Source organism: Thermobia domestica, chromosome 1, assembly GCF_964235325.1.
Source record: "Thermobia domestica chromosome 1, izTheDome1.hap1.1, whole genome shotgun sequence".
Taxonomy (NCBI): Eukaryota; Metazoa; Arthropoda; class Insecta; order Zygentoma; family Lepismatidae; genus Thermobia; species Thermobia domestica.
The window spans coordinates 66,282,315-66,308,570 of NC_137454.1; the positions used below are offsets into that span (position 1 = coordinate 66,282,315).

At 33.4% G+C, this 26,256-nt stretch overlaps 1 long non-coding RNA gene across 3 annotated transcripts in view; it reads left to right on the forward strand.

The window, feature by feature from the left end:
* The window catches only part of LOC145685682 (uncharacterized), an 88,003-nt gene that overhangs the window by 29,131 nt on the left and 32,616 nt on the right, over positions 1-26,256 (forward strand). Inside the window, exon 1 of one of the 3 annotated variants that reach the window (XR_014131462.1) lies at positions 18,800-19,316. The exons of 1 other annotated variant lie outside the window; for it this stretch is intronic. This is a non-coding gene — a long non-coding RNA (uncharacterized LOC145685682). Of the gene's footprint in view, positions 1-18,799; positions 19,317-25,641; positions 26,159-26,256 lie in introns of those variants that run through there. One more of the 3 variants, XR_014131461.1, reaches the window with a different exon arrangement.

Genomic DNA, 26,256 nt, shown 5'->3' on the forward strand with positions numbered 1-26,256 from the left:
GATTGTGTAATATATTAATTACACCAGAAGAGTCTTTCTCTATAATATAGGAAAGTATATTTATGTTTACAAGTTTAGAGTTATTACTGTGGAACCATGACAAGTGCTTAAATCTAAACAAAGATTCTCTACAGAAAATGCTTTCATCAAAGTACACGTATACTATGTTTCTAAATACTGTTTTCTTAATATAAATTCCCATTTAATATAAATATCTTAATATAAATATCCAACACCATTTACTTTTCTTTTTTCTTGTCACTGCTATTTAATTTCGTCCCTTAAGTCTTCTGCTATAACATCGCAAATTGTACCAATTACTTTCTGCTTGGACATCTTTAAAATTGCCAGTCGATTTCGAATCGACCAGAGGAGAGCGAGTCGACAAGCAGCATTCAATTTCGGTTGAAGCAATTGAAAACATACATCGATCTGATTCGGCCTACGTGCATCAGCTTAGTCGCAAATGCAGCGAGTCGATTTAGCCGTGCGACTAAATCGACCAAGTGTAAACGCCCCATAAGAGACCACATTTTGATTTTCATTTAAATTAGAACAACTTTTGATGTAACTCCTTTTAGCGATAATAAGTTTCGTCCTGGCTCTCTACTTTCAATAATTAGTATGAATTACTCATTGGCATAATCACTAAAACAAGTATTTCATAATGTCATATTTCTGAAATTTAATTTGGAAACAAATATTAATATTAAACACATTTTTAAAATCAATTTGGTTTTTCAAATTCCTGTACACATTTACCGTCGTGTGGTCCGTGTCGAAGTAGAAACAAATCCGAAATAAGCTCATAGATCATCAGTAGTTTAATATAATCGCTAAGAGTCAAACCTTTAGAAAGAATTACATTTCAGAAACTATATTCAAATCAGAATTGATAATACTGATTACTACATTATCAGAATAGGGATTTTTCAATAATGTTTGGAAACGTGGTCCTGTTTCAAACTGTGCGTGAAGCTGGATTTCTAATCAGGGGAAGAGACGTAAAACGAACGGAATTGTTAGGTTAATCAAATTATGTACATCCAATATATATATAAAGATTAGATTTCAAGTGTCCTTACCACCCATCACTAGAGTACTTCGCGGTAAGTTTTCCCGCATTGCACCTTTGTTTAGTGACGTCATGCTAGGAGGAGAGGAGCCTATAAAATGTAAGAGTTACTTTATTAATATAAAATCTTTTTATCACAAATTAATACTAAAGTGACTAATAACTTTACCTTATTTTCTTAAGATAGTATTACTTATAATGTTTTCTCTATTCTAAAATTTGTTTTATGTTAGGTTTAAATATTATAAGTGTGCAAGCTTATTATTATTTCAAGAAAAAAATTATTTAGATCGCAAACCAGTAAGGAAAAAGGACGTCTTCTGGTGAACTGCGAGATAGTTTGTTTCAAGTAATCTGTGGTTGATCTTGTGTGAATATGAAATTATATGTGTAAAGCTTCCGTTGCAAAATCGCACCCAAATTTGGCTCAAAAATGCAGCAAGAAACAGTGAGTGGGCTTGCGGAAGAATACAATGATTTATAAAAAGTAATCCCCCTGAATATCGTTAATCATCGGACTATAACCATCATTTATTAGTTACCTTTCCCTTCAATATTAATTCATCAAAGTTAAAGAAATATATTTAATTAGTGAATTAGTTATATCACGTGTAAATATGACATGATGTAGCCAGTGGTGCCCACCCCCCCTCATGTCCATGACGCACCCCCCCTCAATTGCCTATCTGTAGTTGTTTTTCCATGAAAAAAAATCTTTTCGATTAATTTTTACACCCTCTCAAACATATTTATATAGATTTTTAACCCCCCCCCAAATATTTCAATGACGCAGTTCGCGTCATAGCCCCCCCTTGTGGGCACCCCTGATGTAGCGGTATAGCAGTGGCGGAGGAATACGGTCGAACAAAGCGTGCTAAAACATGCTATTCTGATTAACACTCACCAAAATGGAGCAGCGAATGAAAAAGGTGTGGTGAACACATTATGTAGAGTAGTGAAGGAAAGAAGTATTGTAACAAATTAATTCAATACAAATTGTTTATGGTGATCATTAAACTTAATTGAATGTGAAAATAATAACAAACAGTGCGAATTTCACGTCGATACCGCTATCGCTCGTGTGCGTGCCGCGGTAGTGAACCATATTATGGGCTAAAACTAAAATAAAAAAAAACTTCAAATCATAGAATGCAGGTATGAATTAAAAATTAATGTTATAAAGATCAATTTATAATGTTACTACATACAAAACATGTAAGTATTTGTGAACAGTAAAAAGAGCACTAAAACAAACGTCACTACGACAGGCCGAAAATGTACATGTTAAACTAAATTGATTTTGTTTAATGAAAGTGTTACTATTTATTCAAATGGTTAGTTTTAAGCTATCTGCATGCTAAATTTGTAATGTTTGTTCTTCAATGTGTATGTCTGAATAAAAATATTACCGGAATTTTATACAGTCATTCACATGGTGATTTCACTATGTTCGCGCTATATTGAAGAAGCTGATCGCTAAGTAGTTCACAATTTTGGTTCGAATCCCAACTTGGTAATATAGCGCACCGAACAGAACCCAAACCACAAGAAATATGAATAGTAGAATTCCTAGTAGGTATATAAGGGAATCAAACTCTACCATTCTTGCTTTACCTTCACTGTGAGTGGTCCTAGGTTCGATTCCCGGCGGGGGCACTCGATCGAAAAACTATCAAACGCTTTTCAATGCGAACCATCCTGAATGAGGTTTCCTTATTCACACTAGGCAAACGCCGGGGTGGTACCTAACATAGATCCTAGGCCTGTTCCTTCCTTCCTCAATTCTTTCTTTCTACCCTTTCAGTGGGCTCGCCAAGGGACGTCATCCCTCGAAAACGTGACGGGCTAACATGCCCTTTGATGCCGAAAGCCCAGAAATATAAATTCTGGCTTTTAGTAGCTACCTAACACAAGTTGGCTAGTGCTTTCTGTAGCTATTTACTGTAAGCTTTAATGGCACTTCTCTATATTTGTACCGATAACAGCTAAGCCTTTTTAAAGCAAATCTGCATCCAGTAATGCAAGTCCGCCCTTCTGCAAGAGTAAACCTACCGTTGAAAGACATGGATACATTACTAATAAGACTCCAACTGACCAAAACAGTATATATATTTTAAAATTATATGTTTGTGTTATAGTTTCGGTTATGTAACATAGCCTTCCTCATTATAATGGATACTTAGATAATATAGATAATGGTCACATTCTGATTCTAAGTATGTTTACATCAACTGGAACTGCACGTTTTTCACTTACTAATGACTATCCTACTAAAGAAGTTGTCAATTTCACGAGATAATATTAATTTAAAAGTCATATCATTTTTTCATTATTCAATGATTTTTTAATACATTGTATAGTGCAAGTTTATAATAGACCGTCATAAAAATGGCAATTTTATAGTAAAAAAGAGTTGGCTATAGATGAAAGTAGATTAATATGATATTGATTTCCACTGGTGGAACATTTTTGCAAAATGAAGGTAATCAGTATTTTATTTTAACAAGTGGTATACTGCGGTTATGATGAGTGACTCCATATGAAAGACGATTGTGTAATATATTAATTTCACCAGCGGAGTCTTTCTCTATAATATAGGAAAGTATATTTATGTTTACAAGTTTAGAGTTATTACTGTGGAACCATGACAAGTGCTTAAATCTAAACAAAGATTCTCTACAGAAAATGCTTTCATCAAAGTACACGTATACTATGTTTCTAAATACTGTTTTCTTAATATAAATTCCCATTTAATATAAATATCTTAATATAAATATCCAACACCATTTACTTTTCTTTTTTCTTGTCACTGCTATTTAATTTCGTCCCTTAAGTCTTCTGCTATAACATCGCAAATTGTACCAATTACTTTCTGCTTGGACATCTTTAAAATTGCCAGTCGATTTCGAATCGACCAGAGGAGAGCGAGTCGACAAGCAGCATTCAATTTCGGTTGAAGCAATTGAAAACATACATCGATCTGATTCGGCCTACGTGCATCAGCTTAGTCGCAAATGCAGCGAGTCGATTTAGCCGTGCGACTAAATCGACAAAGTGTAAACGCCCCATAAGAGACCACATTTTGATTTTCATTTAAATTAGAACAACTTTTGATGTAACTCCTTTTAGCGATAATAAGTTTCGTCCTGGCTCTCTACTTTCAATAATTAGTATGAATTACTCATTGGCATAATCACTAAAACAAGTATTTCATAATGTCATATTTCTGAAATTTAATTTGGAAACAAATATTAATATTAAACACATTTTTAAAATCAATTTGGTTTTTCAAATTCCTGTACACATTTACCGTCGTGTGGTCCGTGTCGAAGTAGAAACAAATCCGAAATAAGCTCATAGATCATCAGTAGTTTAATATAATCGCTAAGAGTCAAACCTTTAGAAAGAATTACATTTCAGAAACTATATTCAAATCAGAATTGATAATACTGATTACTACATTATCAGAATAGGGATTTTTCAATAATGTTTGGAAACGTGGTCCTGTTTCAAACTGTGCGTGAAGCTGGATTTCTAATCAGGGGAAGAGACGTAAAACGAACGGAATTGTTAGGTTAATCAAATTATGTACATCCAATATATATATAAAGATTAGATTTCAAGTGTCCATACCACCCATCACTAGAGTACTTCGCGGTAAGTTTTCCCGCATTGCACCTTTGTTTAGTGACGTCATGCTAGGAGGAGAGGAGCCTATAAAATGTAAGAGTTACTTTATTAATATAAAATCTTTTTATCACAAATTAATACTAAAGTGACTAATAACTTTACCTTATTTTCTTAAGATAGTATTACTTATAATGTTTTCTCTATTCTAAAATTTGTTTTATGTTAGGTTTAAATATTATAAGTGTGCAAGCTTATTATTATTTCAAGAAAAAAATTATTTAGATCGCAAACCAGTAAGGAAAAAGGACGTCTTCTGGTGAACTGCGAGATAGTTTGTTTCAAGTAATCTGTGGTTGATCTTGTGTGAATATGAAATTATATGTGTAAAGCTTCCGTTGCAAAATCGCACCCAAATTTGGCTCAAAAATGCAGCAAGAAACAGTGAGTGGGCTTGCGGAAGAATACAATGATTTATAAAAAGTAATCCCCCTGAATATCGTTAATCATCGGACTATAACCATCATTTATTAGTTACCTTTCCCTTCAATATTAATTCATCAAAGTTAAAGAAATATATTTAATTAGTGAATTAGTTATATCACGTGTAAATATGACATGATGTAGCGGTATAGCAGTGGCGGAGGAATACGGTCGAACAAAGCGTGCTAAAACATGCTATTCTGATTAACACTCACCAAAATGGAGCAGCGAATGAAAAAGGTGTGGTGAACACATTATGTAGAGTAGTGAAGGAAAGAAGTATTGTAACAAATTAATTCAATACAAATTGTTTATGGTGATCATTAAACTTAATTGAATGTGAAAATAATAACAAACAGTGCGAATTTCACGTCGATACCGCTATCGCTCGTGTGCGTGCCGCGGTAGTGAACCATATTATGGGCTAAAACTAAAATTAAAAAAAACTTCAAATCATAGAATGCAGGTATGAATTAAAAATTAATGTTATAAAGATCAATTTATAATGTTACTACATACAAAACATGTAAGTATTTGTGAACAGTAAAAAGAGCACTAAAACAAACGTCACTACGACAGGCCGAAAATGTACATGTTAAACTAAATTGATTTTGTTTAATGAAAGTGTTACTATTTATTCAAATGGTTAGTTTTAAGCTATCTGCATGCTAAATTTGTAATGTTTGTTCTTCAATGTGTATGTCTGAATAAAAATATTACCGGAATTTTATACAGTCATTCACATGGTGATTTCACTATGTTCGCGCTATATTGAAGAAGCTGATCGCTAAGTAGTTCACAATTTTGGTTCGAATCCCAACTTGGTAATATAGCGCACCGAACAGAACCCAAACCACAAGAAATATGAATAGTAGAATTCCTAGTAGGTATATAAGGGAATCAAACTCTACCATTCTTGCTTTACCTTCACTGTGAGTGGTCCTAGGTTCGATTCCCGGCGGGGGCACTCGATCGAAAAACTATCAAACGCTTTTCAATGCGAACCATCCTGAATGAGGTTTCCTTATTCGCACTAGGCAAACGCCTGGGTGGTACCTAACATAGATCCTAGGCCTGTTCCTTCCTTCCTCAATTCTTTCTTTCTACCCTTTCAGTGGGCTCGCCAAGGGACGTCATCCCTCGAAAACGTGACGGGCTAACATGCCCTTTGATGCCGAAAGCCCAGAAATATAAATTCTGGCTTTTAGTAGCTACCTAACACAAGTTGGCTAGTGCTTTCTGTAGCTATTTACTGTAAGCTTTAATGGCACTTCTCTATATTTGTACCGATAACAGCTAAGCCTTTTTAAAGCAAATCTGCATCCAGTAATGCAAGTCCGCCCTTCTGCAAGAGTAAACCTACCGTTGAAAGACATGGATACATTACTAATAAGACTCCAACTGACCAAAACAGTATATATATTTTAAAATTATATGTTTGTGTTATAGTTTCGGTTATGTAACATAGCCTTCCTCATTATAATGGATACTTAGATAATATAGATAATGGTCACATTCTGATTCTAAGTATGTTTACATCAACTGGAACTGCACGTTTTTCACTTACTAATGACTATCCTACTAAAGAAGTTGTCAATTTCACGAGATAATATTAATTTAAAAGTCATATCATTTTTTCATTATTCAATGATTTTTTAATACATTGTATAGTGCAAGTTTATAATAGACCGTCATAAAAATGGCAATTTTATAGTAAAAAAGAGTTGGCTATAGATGAAAGTAGATTAATATGATATTGATTTCCACTGGTGGAACATTTTTGCAAAATGAAGGTAATCAGTATTTTATTTTAACAAGTGGTATACTGCGGTTATGATGAGTGACTCCATATGAAAGACGATTGTGTAATATATTAATTTCACCAGCGGAGTCTTTCTCTATAATATAGGAAAGTATATTTATGTTTACAAGTTTAGAGTTATTACTGTGGAACCATGACAAGTGCTTAAATCTAAACAAAGATTCTCTACAGAAAATGCTTTCATCAAAGTACACGTATACTATGTTTCTAAATACTGTTTTCTTAATATAAATTCCCATTTAATATAAATATCCAACACCATTTACTTTTCTTTTTTCTTGTCACTGCTATTTAATTTCGTCCCTTAAGTCTTCTGCTATAACATCGCAAATTGTACCAATTACTTTCTGCTTGGACATCTTTAAAATTGCCAGTCGATTTCGAATCGACCAGAGGAGAGCGAGTCGACAAGCAGCATTCAATTTCGGTTGAAGCAATTGAAAACATACATCGATCTGATTCGGCCTACGTGCATCAGCTTAGTCGCAAATGCAGCGAGTCGATTTAGCCGTGCGACTAAATCGACCAAGTGTAAACGCCCCATAAGAGACCACATTTTGATTTTCATTTAAATTAGAACAACTTTTGATGTAACTCCTTTTAGCGATAATAAGTTTCGTCCTGGCTCTCTACTTTCAATAATTAGTATGAATTACTCATTGGCATAATCACTAAAACAAGTATTTCATAATGTCATATTTCTGAAATTTAATTTGGAAACAAATATTAATATTAAACACATTTTTAAAATCAATTTGGTTTTTCAAATTCCTGTACACATTTACCGTCGTGTGGTCCGTGTCGAAGTAGAAACAAATCCGAAATAAGCTCATAGATCATCAGTAGTTTAATATAATCGCTAAGAGTCAAACCTTTAGAAAGAATTACATTTCAGAAACTATATTCAAATCAGAATTGATAATACTGATTACTACATTATCAGAATAGGGATTTTTCAATAATGTTTGGAAACGTGGTCCTGTTTCAAACTGTGCGTGAAGCTGGATTTCTAATCAGGGGAAGAGACGTAAAACGAACGGAATTGTTAGGTTAATCAAATTATGTACATCCAATATATATATAAAGATTAGATTTCAAGTGTCCATACCACCCATCACTAGAGTACTTCGCGGTAAGTTTTCCCGCATTGCACCTTTGTTTAGTGACGTCATGCTAGGAGGAGAGGAGCCTATAAAATGTAAGAGTTACTTTATTAATATAAAATCTTTTTATCACAAATTAATACTAAAGTGACTAATAACTTTACCTTATTTTCTTAAGATAGTATTACTTATAATGTTTTCTCTATTCTAAAATTTGTTTTATGTTAGGTTTAAATATTATAAGTGTGCAAGCTTATTATTATTTCAAGAAAAAAATTATTTAGATCGCAAACCAGTAAGGAAAAAGGACGTCTTCTGGTGAACTGCGAGATAGTTTGTTTCAAGTAATCTGTGGTTGATCTTGTGTGAATATGAAATTATATGTGTAAAGCTTCCGTTGCAAAATCGCACCCAAATTTGGCTCAAAAATGCAGCAAGAAACAGTGAGTGGGCTTGCGGAAGAATACAATGATTTATAAAAAGTAATCCCCCTGAATATCGTTAATCATCGGACTATAACCATCATTTATTAGTTACCTTTCCCTTCAATATTAATTCATCAAAGTTAAAGAAATATATTTAATTAGTGAATTAGTTATATCACGTGTAAATATGACATGATGTAGCGGTATAGCAGTGGCGGAGGAATACGGTCGAACAAAGCGTGCTAAAACATGCTATTCTGATTAACACTCACCAAAATGGAGCAGCGAATGAAAAAGGTGTGGTGAACACATTATGTAGAGTAGTGAAGGAAAGAAGTATTGTAACAAATTAATTCAATACAAATTGTTTATGGTGATCATTAAACTTAATTGAATGTGAAAATAATAACAAACAGTGCGAATTTCACGTCGATACCGCTATCGCTCGTGTGCGTGCCGCGGTAGTGAACCATATTATGGGCTAAAACTAAAATAAAAAAAACCTTCAAATCATACAATGCAGGTATGAATTAAAAATTAATGTTATAAAGATCAATTTATAATGTTACTACATACAAAACATGTAAGTATTTGTGAACAGTAAAAAGAGCACTAAAACAAACGTCACTACGACAGGCCGAAAATGTACATGTTAAACTAAATTGATTTTGTTTAATGAAAGTGTTACTATTTATTCAAATGGTTAGTTTTAAGCTATCTGCATGCTAAATTTGTAATGTTTGTTCTTCAATGTGTATGTCTGAATAAAAATATTACCGGAATTTTATACAGTCATTCACATGGTGATTTCACTATGTTCGCGCTATATTGAAGAAGCTGATCGCTAAGTAGTTCACAATTTTGGTTCGAATCCCAACTTGGTAATATAGCGCACCGAACAGAACCCAAACCACAAGAAATATGAATAGTAGAATTCCTAGTAGGTATATAAGGGAATCAAACTCTACCATTCTTGCTTTACCTTCACTGTGAGTGGTCCTAGGTTCGATTCCCGGCGGGGGCACTCGATCGAAAAACTATCAAACGCTTTTCAATGCGAACCATCCTGAATGAGGTTTCCTTATTCGCACTAGGCAAACGCCTGGGTGGTACCTAACATAGATCCTAGGCCTGTTCCTTCCTTCCTCAATTCTTTCTTTCTACCCTTTCAGTGGGCTCGCCAAGGGACGTCATCCCTCGAAAACGTGACGGGCTAACATGCCCTTTGATGCCGAAAGCCCAGAAATATAAATTCTGGCTTTTAGTAGCTACCTAACACAAGTTGGCTAGTGCTTTCTGTAGCTATTTACTGTAAGCTTTAATGGCACTTCTCTATATTTGTACCGATAACAGCTAAGCCTTTTTAAAGCAAATCTGCATCCAGTAATGCAAGTCCGCCCTTCTGCAAGAGTAAACCTACCGTTGAAAGACATGGATACATTACTAATAAGACTCCAACTGACCAAAACAGTATATATATTTTAAAATTATATGTTTGTGTTATAGTTTCGGTTATGTAACATAGCCTTCCTCATTATAATGGATACTTAGATAATATAGATAATGGTCACATTCTGATTCTAAGTATGTTTACATCAACTGGGACTGCACGTTTTTCACTTACTAATGACTATCCTACTAAAGAAGTTGTCAATTTCACGAGATAATATTAATTTAAAAGTCATATCATTTTTTCATTATTCAATGATTTTTTAATACATTGTATAGTGCAAGTTTATAATAGACCGTCATAAAAATGGCAATTTTATAGTAAAAAAGAGTTGGCTATAGATGAAAGTAGATTAATATGATATTGATTTCCACTGGTGGAACATTTTTGCAAAATGAAGGTAATCAGTATTTTATTTTAACAAGTGGTATACTGCGGTTATGATGAGTGACTCCATATGAAAGACGATTGTGTAATATATTAATTTCACCAGCGGAGTCTTTCTCTATAATATAGGAAAGTATATTTATGTTTACAAGTTTAGAGTTATTACTGTGGAACCATGACAAGTGCTTAAATCTAAACAAAGATTCTCTACAGAAAATGCTTTCATCAAAGTACACGTACACTATGTTTCTAAATACTGTTTTCTTAATATAAATTCCCATTTAATATAAATATCTTAATATAAATATCCAACACCATTTACTTTTCTTTTTTCTTGTCACTGCTATTTAATTTCGTCCCTTAAGTCTTCTGCTATAACATCGCAAATTGTACCAATTACTTTCTGCTTGGACATCTTTAAAATTGCCAGTCGATTTCGAATCGACCAGAGGAGAGCGAGTCGACAAGCAGCATTCAATTTCGGTTGAAGCAATTGAAAACATACATCGATCTGATTCGGCCTACGTGCATCAGCTTAGTCGCAAATGCAGCGAGTCGATTTAGCCGTGCGACTAAATCGACCAAGTGTAAACGCCCCATAAGAGACCACATTTTGATTTTCATTTAAATTAGAACAACTTTTGATGTAACTCCTTTTAGCGATAATAAGTTTCGTCCTGGCTCTCTACTTTCAATAATTAGTATGAATTACTCATTGGCATAATCACTAAAACAAGTATTTCATAATGTCATATTTCTGAAATTTAATTTGGAAACAAATATTAATATTAAACACATTTTTAAAATCAATTTGGTTTTTCAAATTCCTGTACACATTTACCGTCGTGTGGTCCGTGTCGAAGTAGAAACAAATCCGAAATAAGCTCATAGATCATCAGTAGTTTAATATAATCGCTAAGAGTCAAACCTTTAGAAAGAATTACATTTCAGAAACTATATTCAAATCAGAATTGATAATACTGATTACTACATTATCAGAATAGGGATTTTTCAATAATGTTTGGAAACGTGGTCCTGTTTCAAACTGTGCGTGAAGCTGGATTTCTAATCAGGGGAAGAGACGTAAAACGAACGGAATTGTTAGGTTAATCAAATTATGTACATCCAATATATATATAAAGATTAGATTTCAAGTGTCCTTACCACCCATCACTAGAGTACTTCGCGGTAAGTTTTCCCGCATTGCACCTTTGTTTAGTGACGTCATGCTAGGAGGAGAGGAGCCTATAAAATGTAAGAGTTACTTTATTAATATAAAATCTTTTTATCACAAATTAATACTAAAGTGACTAATAACTTTACCTTATTTTCTTAAGATAGTATTTCTTATAATGTTTTTCTATTCTAAAATTTGTTTTATGTTAGGTTTAAATATTATAAGTGTGCAAGCTTATTATTATTTCAAGAAAAAAATTATTAGATCGCAAACCAGTAAGGAAAAAGGACGTCTTCTGGTGAACTGCGAGATAGTTTGTTTCAAGTAATCTGTGGTTGATCTTGTGTGAATATGAAATTATATGTGTAAAGCTTCCGTTGCAAAATCGCACCCAAATTTGGCTCAAAAATGCAGCAAGAAACAGTGAGTGGGCTTGCGGAAGAATACAATGATTTATAAAAAGTAATCCCCCTGAATATCGTTAATCATCGGACTATAACCATCATTTATTAGTTACCTTTCCCTTCAATATTAATTCATCAAAGTTAAAGAAATATATTTAATTAGTGAATTAGTTATATCACGTGTAAATATGACATGATGTAGCGGTATAGCAGTGGCGGAGGAATACGGTCGAACAAAGCGTGCTAAAACATGCTATTCTGATTAACACTCACCAAAATGGAGCAGCGAATGAAAAAGGTGTGGTGAACACATTATGTAGAGTAGTGAAGGAAAGAAGTATTGTAACAAATTAATTCAATACAAATTGTTTATGGTGATCATTAAACTTAATTGAATGTGAAAATAATAACAAACAGTGCGAATTTCACATCGATACCGCTATCGCTCGTGTGCGTGCCGCGGTAGTGAACCATATTATGGGCTAAAACTAAAATAAAAAAAACTTCAAATCATAGAATGCAGGTATGAATTAAAAATTAATGTTATAAAGATCAATTTATAATGTTACTACATACAAAACATGTAAGTATTTGTGAACAGTAAAAAGAGCACTAAAACAAACGTCACTACGACAGGCCGAAAATGTACATGTTAAACTAAATTGATTTTGTTTAATGAAAGTGTTACTATTTATTCAAATGGTTAGTTTTAAGCTATCTGCATGCTAAATTTGTAATGTTTGTTCTTCAATGTGTATGTCTGAATAAAAATATTACCGGAATTTTATACAGTCATTCACATGGTGATTTCACTATGTTCGCGCTATATTGAAGAAGCTGATCGCTAAGTAGTTCACAATTTTGGTTCGAATCCCAACTTGGTAATATAGCGCACCGAACAGAACCCAAACCACAAGAAATATGAATAGTAGAATTCCTAGTAGGTATATAAGGGAATCTAACTCTACCATTCTTGCTTTACCTTCACTGTGAGTGGTCCTAGGTTCGATTCCCGGCGGGGGCACTCGATCGAAAAACTATCAAACGCTTTTCAATGCGAACCATCCTGAATGAGGTTTCCTTATTCGCACTAGGCAAACGCCTGGGTGGTACCTAACATAGATCCTAGGCCTGTTCCTTCCTTCCTCAATTCTTTCTTTCTACCCTTTCAGTGGGCTCGCCAAGGGACGTCATCCCTCGAAAACGTGACGGGCTAACATGCCCTTTGATGCCGAAAGCCCAGAAATATAAATTCTGGCTTTTAGTAGCTACCTAACACAAGTTGGCTAGTGCTTTCTGTAGCTATTTACTGTAAGCTTTAATGGCACTTCTCTATATTTGTACCGATAACAGCTAAGCCTTTTTAAAGCAAATCTGCATCCAGTAATGCAAGTCCGCCCTTCTGCAAGAGTAAACCTACCGTTGAAAGACATGGATACATTACTAATAAGACTCCAACTGACCAAAACAGTATATATATTTTAAAATTATATGTTTGTGTTATAGTTTCGGTTATGTAACATAGCCTTCCTCATTATAATGGATACTTAGATAATATAGATAATGGTCACATTCTGATTCTAAGTATGTTTACATCAACTGGAACTGCACGTTTTTCACTTACTAATGACTATCCTACTAAAGAAGTTGTCAATTTCACGAGATAATATTAATTTAAAAGTCATATCATTTTTTCATTATTCAATGATTTTTTAATACATTGTATAGTGCAAGTTTATAATAGACCGTCATAAAAATGGCAATTTTATAGTAAAAAAGAGTTGGCTATAGATGAAAGTAGATTAATATGATATTGATTTCCACTGGTGGAACATTTTTGCAAAATGAAGGTAATCAGTATTTTATTTTAACAAGTGGTATACTGCGGTTATGATGAGTGACTCCATATGAAAGACGATTGTGTAATATATTAATTTCACCAGCGGAGTCTTTCTCTATAATATAGGAAAGTATATTTATGTTTACAAGTTTAGAGTTATTACTGTGGAACCATGACAAGTGCTTAAATCTAAACAAAGATTCTCTACAGAAAATGCTTTCATCAAAGTACACGTATACTATGTTTCTAAATACTGTTTTCTTAATATAAATTCCCATTTAATATAAATATCTTAATATAAATATCCAACACCATTTACTTTTCTTTTTTCTTGTCACTGCTATTTAATTTCGTCCCTTAAGTCTTCTGCTATAACATCGCAAATTGTACCAATTACTTTCTGCTTGGACATCTTTAAAATTGCCAGTCGATTTCGAATCGACCAGAGGAGAGCGAGTCGACAAGCAGCATTCAATTTCGGTTGAAGCAATTGAAAACATACATCGATCTGATTCGGCCTACGTGCATCAGCTTAGTCGCAAATGCAGCGAGTCGATTTAGCCGTGCGACTAAATCGACCAAGTGTAAACGCCCCATAAGAGACCACATTTTGATTTTCATTTAAATTAGAACAACTTTTGATGTAACTCCTTTTAGCGATAATAAGTTTCGTCCTGGCTCTCTACTTTCAATAATTAGTATGAATTACTCATTGGCATAATCACTAAAACAAGTATTTCATAATGTCATATTTCTGAAATTTAATTTGGAAACAAATATTAATATTAAACACATTTTTAAAATCAATTTGGTTTTTCAAATTCCTGTACACATTTACCGTCGTGTGGTCCGTGTCGAAGTAGAAACAAATCCGAAATAAGCTCATAGATCATCAGTAGTTTAATATAATCGCTAAGAGTCAAACCTTTAGAAAGAATTACATTTCAGAAACTATATTCAAATCAGAATTGATAATACTGATTACTACATTATCAGAATAGGGATTTTTCAATAATGTTTGGAAACGTGGTCCTGTTTCAAACTGTGCGTGAAGCTGGATTTCTAATCAGGGGAAGAGACGTAAAACGAACGGAATTGTTAGGTTAATCAAATTATGTACATCCAATATATATATAAAGATTAGATTTCAAGTGTCCATACCACCCATCACTAGAGTACTTCGCGGTAAGTTTTCCCGCATTGCACCTTTGTTTAGTGACGTCATGCTAGGAGGAGAGGAGCCTATAAAATGTAAGAGTTACTTTATTAATATAAAATCTTTTTATCACAAATTAATACTAAAGTGACTAATAACTTTACCTTATTTTCTTAAGATAGTATTACTTATAATGTTTTCTCTATTCTAAAATTTGTTTTATGTTAGGTTTAAATATTATAAGTGTGCAAGCTTATTATTATTTCAAGAAAAAAATTATTTAGATCGCAAACCAGTAAGGAAAAAGGACGTCTTCTGGTGAACTGCGAGATAGTTTGTTTCAAGTAATCTGTGGTTGATCTTGTGTGAATATGAAATTATATGTGTAAAGCTTCCGTTGCAAAATCGCACCCAAATTTGGCTCAAAAATGCAGCAAGAAACAGTGAGTGGGCTTGCGGAAGAATACAATGATTTATAAAAAGTAATCCCCCTGAATATCGTTAATCATCGGACTATAACCATCATTTATTAGTTACCTTTCCCTTCAATATTAATTCATCAAAGTTAAAGAAATATATTTAATTAGTGAATTAGTTATATCACGTGTAAATATGACATGATGTAGCGGTATAGCAGTGGCGGAGGAATACGGTCGAACAAAGCGTGCTAAAACATGCTATTCTGATTAACACTCACCAAAATGGAGCAGCGAATGAAAAAGGTGTGGTGAACACATTATGTAGAGTAGTGAAGGAAAGAAGTATTGTAACAAATTAATTCAATACAAATTGTTTATGGTGATCATTAAACTTAATTGAATGTGAAAATAATAACAAACAGTGCGAATTTCACGTCGATACCGCTATCGCTCGTGTGCGTGCCGCGGTAGTGAACCATATTATGGGCTAAAACTAAAATAAAAAAAACCTTCAAATCATACAATGCAGGTATGAATTAAAAATTAATGTTATAAAGATCAATTTATAATGTTACTACATACAAAACATGTAAGTATTTGTGAACAGTAAAAAGAGCACTAAAACAAACGTCACTACGACAGGCCGAAAATGTACATGTTAAACTAAATTGATTTTGTTTAATGAAAGTGTTACTATTTATTCAAATGGTTAGTTTTAAGCTATCTGCATGCTAAATTTGTAATGTTTGTTCTTCAATGTGTATGTCTGAATAAAAATATTACCGGAATTTTATACAGTCATTCACATGGTGATTTCACTATGTTCGCGCTATATTGAAGAAGCTGATCGCTAAGTAGTTCACAATTTTGGTTCGAATCCCAACTTGGTAATATAGCGCACCGAACAGAACCCAAACCACAAGAAATATGAATAGTAGAATTCCTAGTAGGTATATAAGGGAATCAAACTCTACCATTCTTGCTTTACCTTCACTGTGAGTGGTCCTAGGTTCGATTCCCGGCGGGGGCACTCGATCGAAAAACTATCAAACGCTTTTCAATGCGAACCATCCTGAATGAGGTTTCCTTATTCGCACTAGGCAAACGCCTGGGTGGTACCTAACATAGATCCTAGGCCTGTTCCTTCCTTCCTCAAGTCTTTCTTTCTACCCTTTCAGTGGGCTCGCCAAGGGACGTCATCCCTCGAAAACGTGACGGGCTAACATGCCCTTTGATGCCGAAAGCCCAGAAATATAAATTCTGGCTTTTAGTAGCTACCTAACACAAGTTGGCTAGTGCTTTCTGTAGCTATTTACTGTAAGCTTTAATGGCACTTCTCTATATTTGTACCGATAACAGCTAAGCCTTTTTAAAGCAAATCTGCATCCAGTAATGCAAGTCCGCCCTTCTGCAAGAGTAAACCTACCGTTGAAAGACATGGATACATTACTAATAAGACTCCAACTGACCAAAACAGTATATATATTTTAAAATTATATGTTTGTGTTATAGTTTCGGTTATGTAACATAGCCTTCCTCATTATAATGGATACTTAGATAATATAGATAATGGTCACATTCTGATTCTAAGTATGTTTACATCAACTGGGACTGCACGTTTTTCACTTACTAATGACTATCCTACTAAAGAAGTTGTCAATTTCACGAGATAATATTAATTTAAAAGTCATATCATTTTTTCATTATTCAATGATTTTTTAATACATTGTATAGTGCAAGTTTATAATAGACCGTCATAAAAATGGCAATTTTATAGTAAAAAAGAGTTGGCTATAGATGAAAGTAGATTAATATGATATTGATTTCCACTGGTGGAACATTTTTGCAAAATGAAGGTAATCAGTATTTTATTTTAACAAGTGGTATACTGCGGTTATGATGAGTGACTCCATATGAAAGACGATTGTGTAATATATTAATTTCACCAGCGGAGTCTTTCTCTATAATATAGGAAAGTATATTTATGTTTACAAGTTTAGAGTTATTACTGTGGAACCATGACAAGTGCTTAAATCTAAACAAAGATTCTCTACAGAAAATGCTTTCATCAAAGTACACGTACACTATGTTTCTAAATACTGTTTTCTTAATATAAATTCCCATTTAATATAAATATCTTAATATAAATATCCAACACCATTTACTTTTCTTTTTTCTTGTCACTGCTATTTAATTTCGTCCCTTAAGTCTTCTGCTATAACATCGCAAATTGTACCAATTACTTTCTGCTTGGACATCTTTAAAATTGCCAGTCGATTTCGAATCGACCAGAGGAGAGCGAGTCGACAAGCAGCATTCAATTTCGGTTGAAGCAATTGAAAACATACATCGATCTGATTCGGCCTACGTGCATCAGCTTAGTCGCAAATGCAGCGAGTCGATTTAGCCGTGCGACTAAATCGACCAAGTGTAAACGCCCCATAAGAGACCACATTTTGATTTTCATTTAAATTAGAACAACTTTTGATGTAACTCCTTTTAGCGATAATAAGTTTCGTCCTGGCTCTCTACTTTCAATAATTAGTATGAATTACTCATTGGCATAATCACTAAAACAAGTATTTCATAATGTCATATTTCTGAAATTTAATTTGGAAACAAATATTAATATTAAACACATTTTTAAAATCAATTTGGTTTTTCAAATTCCTGTACACATTTACCGTCGTGTGGTCCGTGTCGAAGTAGAAACAAATCCGAAATAAGCTCATAGATCATCAGTAGTTTAATATAATCGCTAAGAGTCAAACCTTTAGAAAGAATTACATTTCAGAAACTATATTCAAATCAGAATTGATAATACTGATTACTACATTATCAGAATAGGGATTTTTCAATAATGTTTGGAAACGTGGTCCTGTTTCAAACTGTGCGTGAAGCTGGATTTCTAATCAGGGGAAGAGACGTAAAACGAACGGAATTGTTAGGTTAATCAAATTATGTACATCCAATATATATATAAAGATTAGATTTCAAGTGTCCTTACCACCCATCACTAGAGTACTTCGCGGTAAGTTTTCCCGCATTGCACCTTTGTTTAGTAACGTCATGCTAGGAGGAGAGGAGCCTATAAAATGTAAGAGTTACTTTATTAATATAAAATCTTTTTATCACAAATTAATACTAAAGTGACTAATAACTTTACCTTATTTTCTTAAGATAGTATTTCTTATAATGTTTTTCTATTCTAAAATTTGTTTTATGTTAGGTTTAAATATTATAAGTGTGCAAGCTTATTATTATTTCAAGAAAAAAATTATTTAGATCGCAAACCAGTAAGGAAAAAGGACGTCTTCTGGTGAACTGCGAGATAGTTTGTTTCAAGTAATCTGTGGTTGATCTTGTGTGAATATGAAATTATATGTGTAAAGCTTCCGTTGCAAAATCGCACCCAAATTTGGCTCAAAAATGCAGCAAGAAACAGTGAGTGGGCTTGCGGAAGAATACAATGATTTATAAAAAGTAATCCCCCTGAATATCGTTAATCATCGGACTATAACCATCATTTATTAGTTACCTTTCCCTTCAATATTAATTCATCAAAGTTAAAGAAATATATTTAATTAGTGAATTAGTTATATCACGTGTAAATATGACATGATGTAGCGGTATAGCAGTGGCGGAGGAATACGGTCGAACAAAGCGTGCTAAAACATGCTATTCTGATTAACACTCACCAAAATGGAGCAGCGAATGAAAAAGGTGTGGTGAACACATTATGTAGAGTAGTGAAGGAAAGAAGTATTGTAACAAATTAATTCAATACAAATTGTTTATGGTGATCATTAAACTTAATTGAATGTGAAAATAATAACAAACAGTGCGAATTTCACATCGATACCGCTATCGCTCGTGTGCGTGCCGCGGTAGTGAACCATATTATGGGCTAAAACTAAAATAAAAAAAACTTCAAATCATAGAATGCAGGTATGAATTAAAAATTAATGTTATAAAGATCAATTTATAATGTTACTACATACAAAACATGTAAGTATTTGTGAACAGTAAAAAGAGCACTAAAACAAACGTCACTACGACAGGCCGAAAATGTACATGTTAAACTAAATTGATTTTGTTTAATGAAAGTGTTACTATTTATTCAAATGGTTAGTTTTAAGCTATCTGCATGCTAAATTTGTAATGTTTGTTCTTCAATGTGTATGTCTGAATAAAAATATTACCGGAATTTTATACAGTCATTCACATGGTGATTTCACTATGTTCGCGCTATATTGAAGAAGCTGATCGCTAAGTAGTTCACAATTTTGGTTCGAATCCCAACTTGGTAATATAGCGCACCGAACAGAACCCAAACCACAAGAAATATGAATAGTAGAATTCCTAGTAGGTATATAAGGGAATCAAACTCTACCATTCTTGCTTTACCTTCACTGTGAGTGGTCCTAGGTTCGATTCCCGGCGGGGGCACTCGATCGAAAAACTATCAAACGCTTTTCAATGCGAACCATCCTGAATGAGGTTTCCTTATTCGCACTAGGCAAACGCCTGGGTGGTACCTAACATAGATCCTAGGCCTGTTCCTTCCTTCCTCAATTCTTTCTTTCTACCCTTTCAGTGGGCTCGCCAAGGGACGTCATCCCTCGAAAACGTGACGGGCTAACATGCCCTTTGATGCCGAAAGCCCAGAAATATAAATTCTGGCTTTTAGTAGCTACCTAACACAAGTTGGCTAGTGCTTTCTGTAGCTATTTACTGTAAGCTTTAATGGCACTTCTCTATATTTGTACCGATAACAGCTAAGCCTTTTTAAAGCAAATCTGCATCCAGTAATGCAAGTCCGCCCTTCTGCAAGAGTAAACCTACCGTTGAAAGACATGGATACATTACTAATAAGACTCCAACTGACCAAAACAGTATATATATTTTAAAATTATATGTTTGTGTTATAGTTTCGGTTATGTAACATAGCCTTCCTCATTATAATGGATACTTAGATAATATAGATAATGGTCACATTCTGATTCTAAGTATGTTTACATCAACTGGAACTGCACGTTTTTCACTTACTAATGACTATCCTACTAAAGAAGTTGTCAATTTCACGAGATAATATTAATTTAAAAGTCATATCATTTTTTCATTATTCAATGATTTTTTAATACATTGTATAGTGCAAGTTTATAATAGACCGTCATAAAAATGGCAATTTTATAGTAAAAAAGAGTTGGCTATAGATGAAAGTAGATTAATATGATATTGATTTCCACTGGTGGAACATTTTTGCAAAATGAAGGTAATCAGTATTTTATTTTAACAAGTGGTATACTGCGGTTATGATGAGTGACTCCATATGAAAGACGATTGTGTAATATATTAATTTCACCAGCGGAGTCTTTCTCTATAATATAGGAAAGTATATTTATGTTTACAAGTTTAGAGTTATTACTGTGGAACCATGACAAGTGCTTAAATCTAAACAAAGATTCTCTACAGAAAATGCTTTCATCAAAGTACACGTATACTATGTTTCTAAATACTGTTTTCTTAATATAAATTCCCATTTAATATAAATATCTTAATATAAATATCCAACACCATTTACTTTTCTTTTTTCTTGTCACTGCTATTTAATTTCGTCCCTTAAGTCTTCTGCTATAACATCGCAAATTGTACCAATTACTTTCTGCTTGGACATCTTTAAAATTGCCAGTCGATTTCGAATCGACCAGAGGAGAGCGAGTCGACAAGCAGCATTCAATTTCGGTTGAAGCAATTGAAAACATACATCGATCTGATTCGGCCTACGTGCATCAGCTTAGTCGCAAATGCAGCGAGTCGATTTAGCCGTGCGACTAAATCGACCAAGTGTAAACGCCCCATAAGAGACCACATTTTGATTTTCATTTAAATTAGAACAACTTTTGATGTAACTCCTTTTAGCGATAATAAGTTTCGTCCTGGCTCTCTACTTTCAATAATTAGTATGAATTACTCATTGGCATAATCACTAAAACAAGTATTTCATAATGTCATATTTCTGAAATTTAATTTGGAAACAAATATTAATATTAAACACATTTTTAAAATCAATTTGGTTTTTCAAATTCCTGTACACATTTACCGTCGTGTGGTCCGTGTCGAAGTAGAAACAAATCCGAAATAAGCTCATAGATCATCAGTAGTTTAATATAATCGCTAAGAGTCAAACCTTTAGAAAGAATTACATTTCAGAAACTATATTCAAATCAGAATTGATAATACTGATTACTACATTATCAGAATAGGGATTTTTCAATAATGTTTGGAAACGTGGTCCTGTTTCAAACTGTGCGTGAAGCTGGATTTCTAATCAGGGGAAGAGACGTAAAACGAACGGAATTGTTAGGTTAATCAAATTATGTACATCCAATATATATATAAAGATTAGATTTCAAGTGTCCATACCACCCATCACTAGAGTACTTCGCGGTAAGTTTTCCCGCATTGCACCTTTGTTTAGTGACGTCATGCTAGGAGGAGAGGAGCCTATAAAATGTAAGAGTTACTTTATTAATATAAAATCTTTTTATCACAAATTAATACTAAAGTGACTAATAACTTTACCTTATTTTCTTAAGATAGTATTACTTATAATGTTTTCTCTATTCTAAAATTTGTTTTATGTTAGGTTTAAATATTATAAGTGTGCAAGCTTATTATTATTTCAAGAAAAAAATTATTTAGATCGCAAACCAGTAAGGAAAAAGGACGTCTTCTGGTGAACTGCGAGATAGTTTGTTTCAAGTAATCTGTGGTTGATCTTGTGTGAATATGAAATTATATGTGTAAAGCTTCCGTTGCAAAATCGCACCCAAATTTGGCTCAAAAATGCAGCAAGAAACAGTGAGTGGGCTTGCGGAAGAATACAATGATTTATAAAAAGTAATCCCCCTGAATATCGTTAATCATCGGACTATAACCATCATTTATTAGTTACCTTTCCCTTCAATATTAATTCATCAAAGTTAAAGAAATATATTTAATTAGTGAATTAGTTATATCACGTGTAAATATGACATGATGTAGCGGTATAGCAGTGGCGGAGGAATACGGTCGAACAAAGCGTGCTAAAACATGCTATTCTGATTAACACTCACCAAAATGGAGCAGCGAATGAAAAAGGTGTGGTGAACACATTATGTAGAGTAGTGAAGGAAAGAAGTATTGTAACAAATTAATTCAATACAAATTGTTTATGGTGATCATTAAACTTAATTGAATGTGAAAATAATAACAAACAGTGCGAATTTCACGTCGATACCGCTATCGCTCGTGTGCGTGCCGCGGTAGTGAACCATATTATGGGCTAAAACTAAAATAAAAAAACCCTTCAAATCATAGAATGCAGGTATGAATTAAAAATTAATGTTATAAAGATCAATTTATAATGTTACTACATACAAAACATGTAAGTATTTGTGAACAGTAAAAAGAGCACTAAAACAAACGTCACTACGACAGGCCGAAAATGTACATGTTAAACTAAATTGATTTTGTTTAATGAAAGTGTTACTATTTATTCAAATGGTTAGTTTTAAGCTATCTGCATGCTAAATTTGTAATGTTTGTTCTTCAATGTGTATGTCTGAATAAAAATATTACCGGAATTTTATACAGTCATTCACATGGTGATTTCACTATGTTCGCGCTATATTGAAGAAGCTGATCGCTAAGTAGTTCACAATTTTGGTTCGAATCCCAACTTGGTAATATAGCGCACCGAACAGAACCCAAACCACAAGAAATATGAATAGTAGAATTCCTAGTAGGTATATAAGGGAATCAAACTCTACCATTCTTGCTTTACCTTCACTGTGAGTGGTCCTAGGTTCGTTTCCCGGCGGGGGCACTCGATCGAAAAACTATCAAACGCTTTTCAATGCGAACCATCCTGAATGAGGTTTCCTTATTCGCACTAGGCAAACGCCTGGGTGGTACCTAACATAGATCCTAGGCCTGTTCCTTCCTTCCTCAAGTCTTTCTTTCTACCCTTTCAGTGGGCTCGCCAAGGGACGTCATCCCTCGAAAACGTGACGGGCTAACATGCCCTTTGATGCCGAAAGCCCAGAAATATAAATTCTGGCTTTTAGTAGCTACCTAACACAAGTTGGCTAGTGCTTTCTGTAGCTATTTACTGTAAGCTTTAATGGCACTTCTCTATATTTGTACCGATAACAGCTAAGCCTTTTTAAAGCAAATCTGCATCCAGTAATGCAAGTCCGCCCTTCTGCAAGAGTAAACCTACCGTTGAAAGACATGGATACATTACTAATAAGACTCCAACTGACCAAAACAGTATATATATTTTAAAATTATATGTTTGTGTTATAGTTTCGGTTATGTAACATAGCCTTCCTCATTATAATGGATACTTAGATAATATAGATAATGGTCACATTCTGATTCTAAGTATGTTTACATCAACTGGGACTGCACGTTTTTCACTTACTAATGACTATCCTACTAAAGAAGTTGTCAATTTCACGAGATAATATTAATTTAAAAGTCATATCATTTTTTCATTATTCAATGATTTTTTAATACATTGTATAGTGCAAGTTTATAATAGACCGTCATAAAAATGGCAATTTTATAGTAAAAAAGAGTTGGCTATAGATGAAAGTAGATTAATATGATATTGATTTCCACTGGTGGAACATTTTTGCAAAATGAAGGTAATCAGTATTTTATTTTAACAAGTGGTATACTGCGGTTATGATGAGTGACTCCATATGAAAGACGATTGTGTAATATATTAATTTCACCAGCGGAGTCTTTCTCTATAATATAGGAAAGTATATTTATGTTTACAAGTTTAGAGTTATTACTGTGGAACCATGACAAGTGCTTAAATCTAAACAAAGATTCTCTACAGAAAATGCTTTCATCAAAGTACACGTACACTATGTTTCTAAATACTGTTTTCTTAATATAAATTCCCATTTAATATAAATATCTTAATATAAATATCCAACACGATTTACTTTTCTTTTTTCTTGTCACTGCTATTTAATTTCGTCCCTTAAGTCTTCTGCTATAACATCGCAAATTGTACCAATTACTTTCTGCTTGGACATCTTTAAAATTGCCAGTCGATTTCGAATCGACCAGAGGAGAGCGAGTCGACAAGCAGCATTCAATTTCGGTTGAAGCAATTGAAAACATACATCGATCTGATTCGGCCTACGTGCATCAGCTTAGTCGCAAATGCAGCGAGTCGATTTAGCCGTGCGACTAAATCGACCAAGTGTAAACGCCCCATAAGAGACCACATTTTGATTTTCATTTAAATTATAACAACTTTTGATGTAACTCCTTTTAGCGATAATAAGTTTCGTCCTGGCTCTCTACTTTCAATAATTAGTATGAATTACTCATTGGCATAATCACTAAAACAAGTATTTCATAATGTCATATTTCTGAAATTTAATTTGGAAACAAATATTAATATTAAACACATTTTTAAAATCAATTTGGTTTTTCAAATTCCTGTACACATTTACCGTCGTGTGGTCCGTGTCGAAGTAGAAACAAATCCGAAATAAGCTCATAGATCATCAGTAGTTTAATATAATCGCTAAGAGTCAAACCTTTAGAAAGAATTACATTTCAGAAACTATATTCAAATCAGAATTGATAATACTGATTACTACATTATCAGAATAGGGATTTTTCAATAATGTTTGGAAACGTGGTCCTGTTTCAAACTGTGCGTGAAGCTGGATTTCTAATCAGGGGAAGAGACGTAAAACGAACGGAATTGTTAGGTTAATCAAATTATGTACATCCAATATATATATAAAGATTAGATTTCAAGTGTCCTTACCACCCATCACTAGAGTACTTCGCGGTAAGTTTTCCCGCATTGCACCTTTGTTTAGTGACGTCATGCTAGGAGGAGAGGAGCCTATAAAATGTAAGAGTTACTTTATTAATATAAAATCTTTTTATCACAAATTAATACTAAAGTGACTAATAACTTTACCTTATTTTCTTAAGATAGTATTACTTATAATGTTTTCTCTATTCTAAAATTTGTTTTATGTTAGGTTTAAATATTATAAGTGTGCAAGCTTATTATTATTTCAAGAAAAAAATTATTTAGATCGCAAACCAGTAAGGAAAAAGGACGTCTTCTGGTGAACTGCGAGATAGTTTGTTTCAAGTAATCTGTGGTTGATCTTGTGTGAATATGAAATTATATGTGTAAAGCTTCCGTTGCAAAATCGCACCCAAATTTGGCTCAAAAATGCAGCAAGAAACAGTGAGTGGGCTTGCGGAAGAATACAATGATTTATAAAAAGTAATCCCCCTGAATATCGTTAATCATCGGACTATAACCATCATTTATTAGTTACCTTTCCCTTCAATATTAATTCATCAAAGTTAAAGAAATATATTTAATTAGTGAATTAGTTATATCACGTGTAAATATGACATGATGTAGCGGTATAGCAGTGGCGGAGGAATACGGTCGAACAAAGCGTGCTAAAACATGCTATTCTGATTAACACTCACCAAAATGGAGCAGCGAATGAAAAAGGTGTGGTGAACACATTATGTAGAGTAGTGAAGGAAAGAAGTATTGTAACAAATTAATTCAATACAAATTGTTTATGGTGATCATTAAACTTAATTGAATGTGAAAATAATAACAAACAGTGCGAATTTCACGTCGATACCGCTATCGCTCGTGTGCGTGCCGCGGTAGTGAACCATATTATGGGCTAAAACTAAAATAAAAAAAAACTTCAAATCATAGAATGCAGGTATGAATTAAAAATTAATGTTATAAAGATCAATTTATAATGTTACTACATACAAAACATGTAAGTATTTGTGAACAGTAAAAAGAGCACTAAAACAA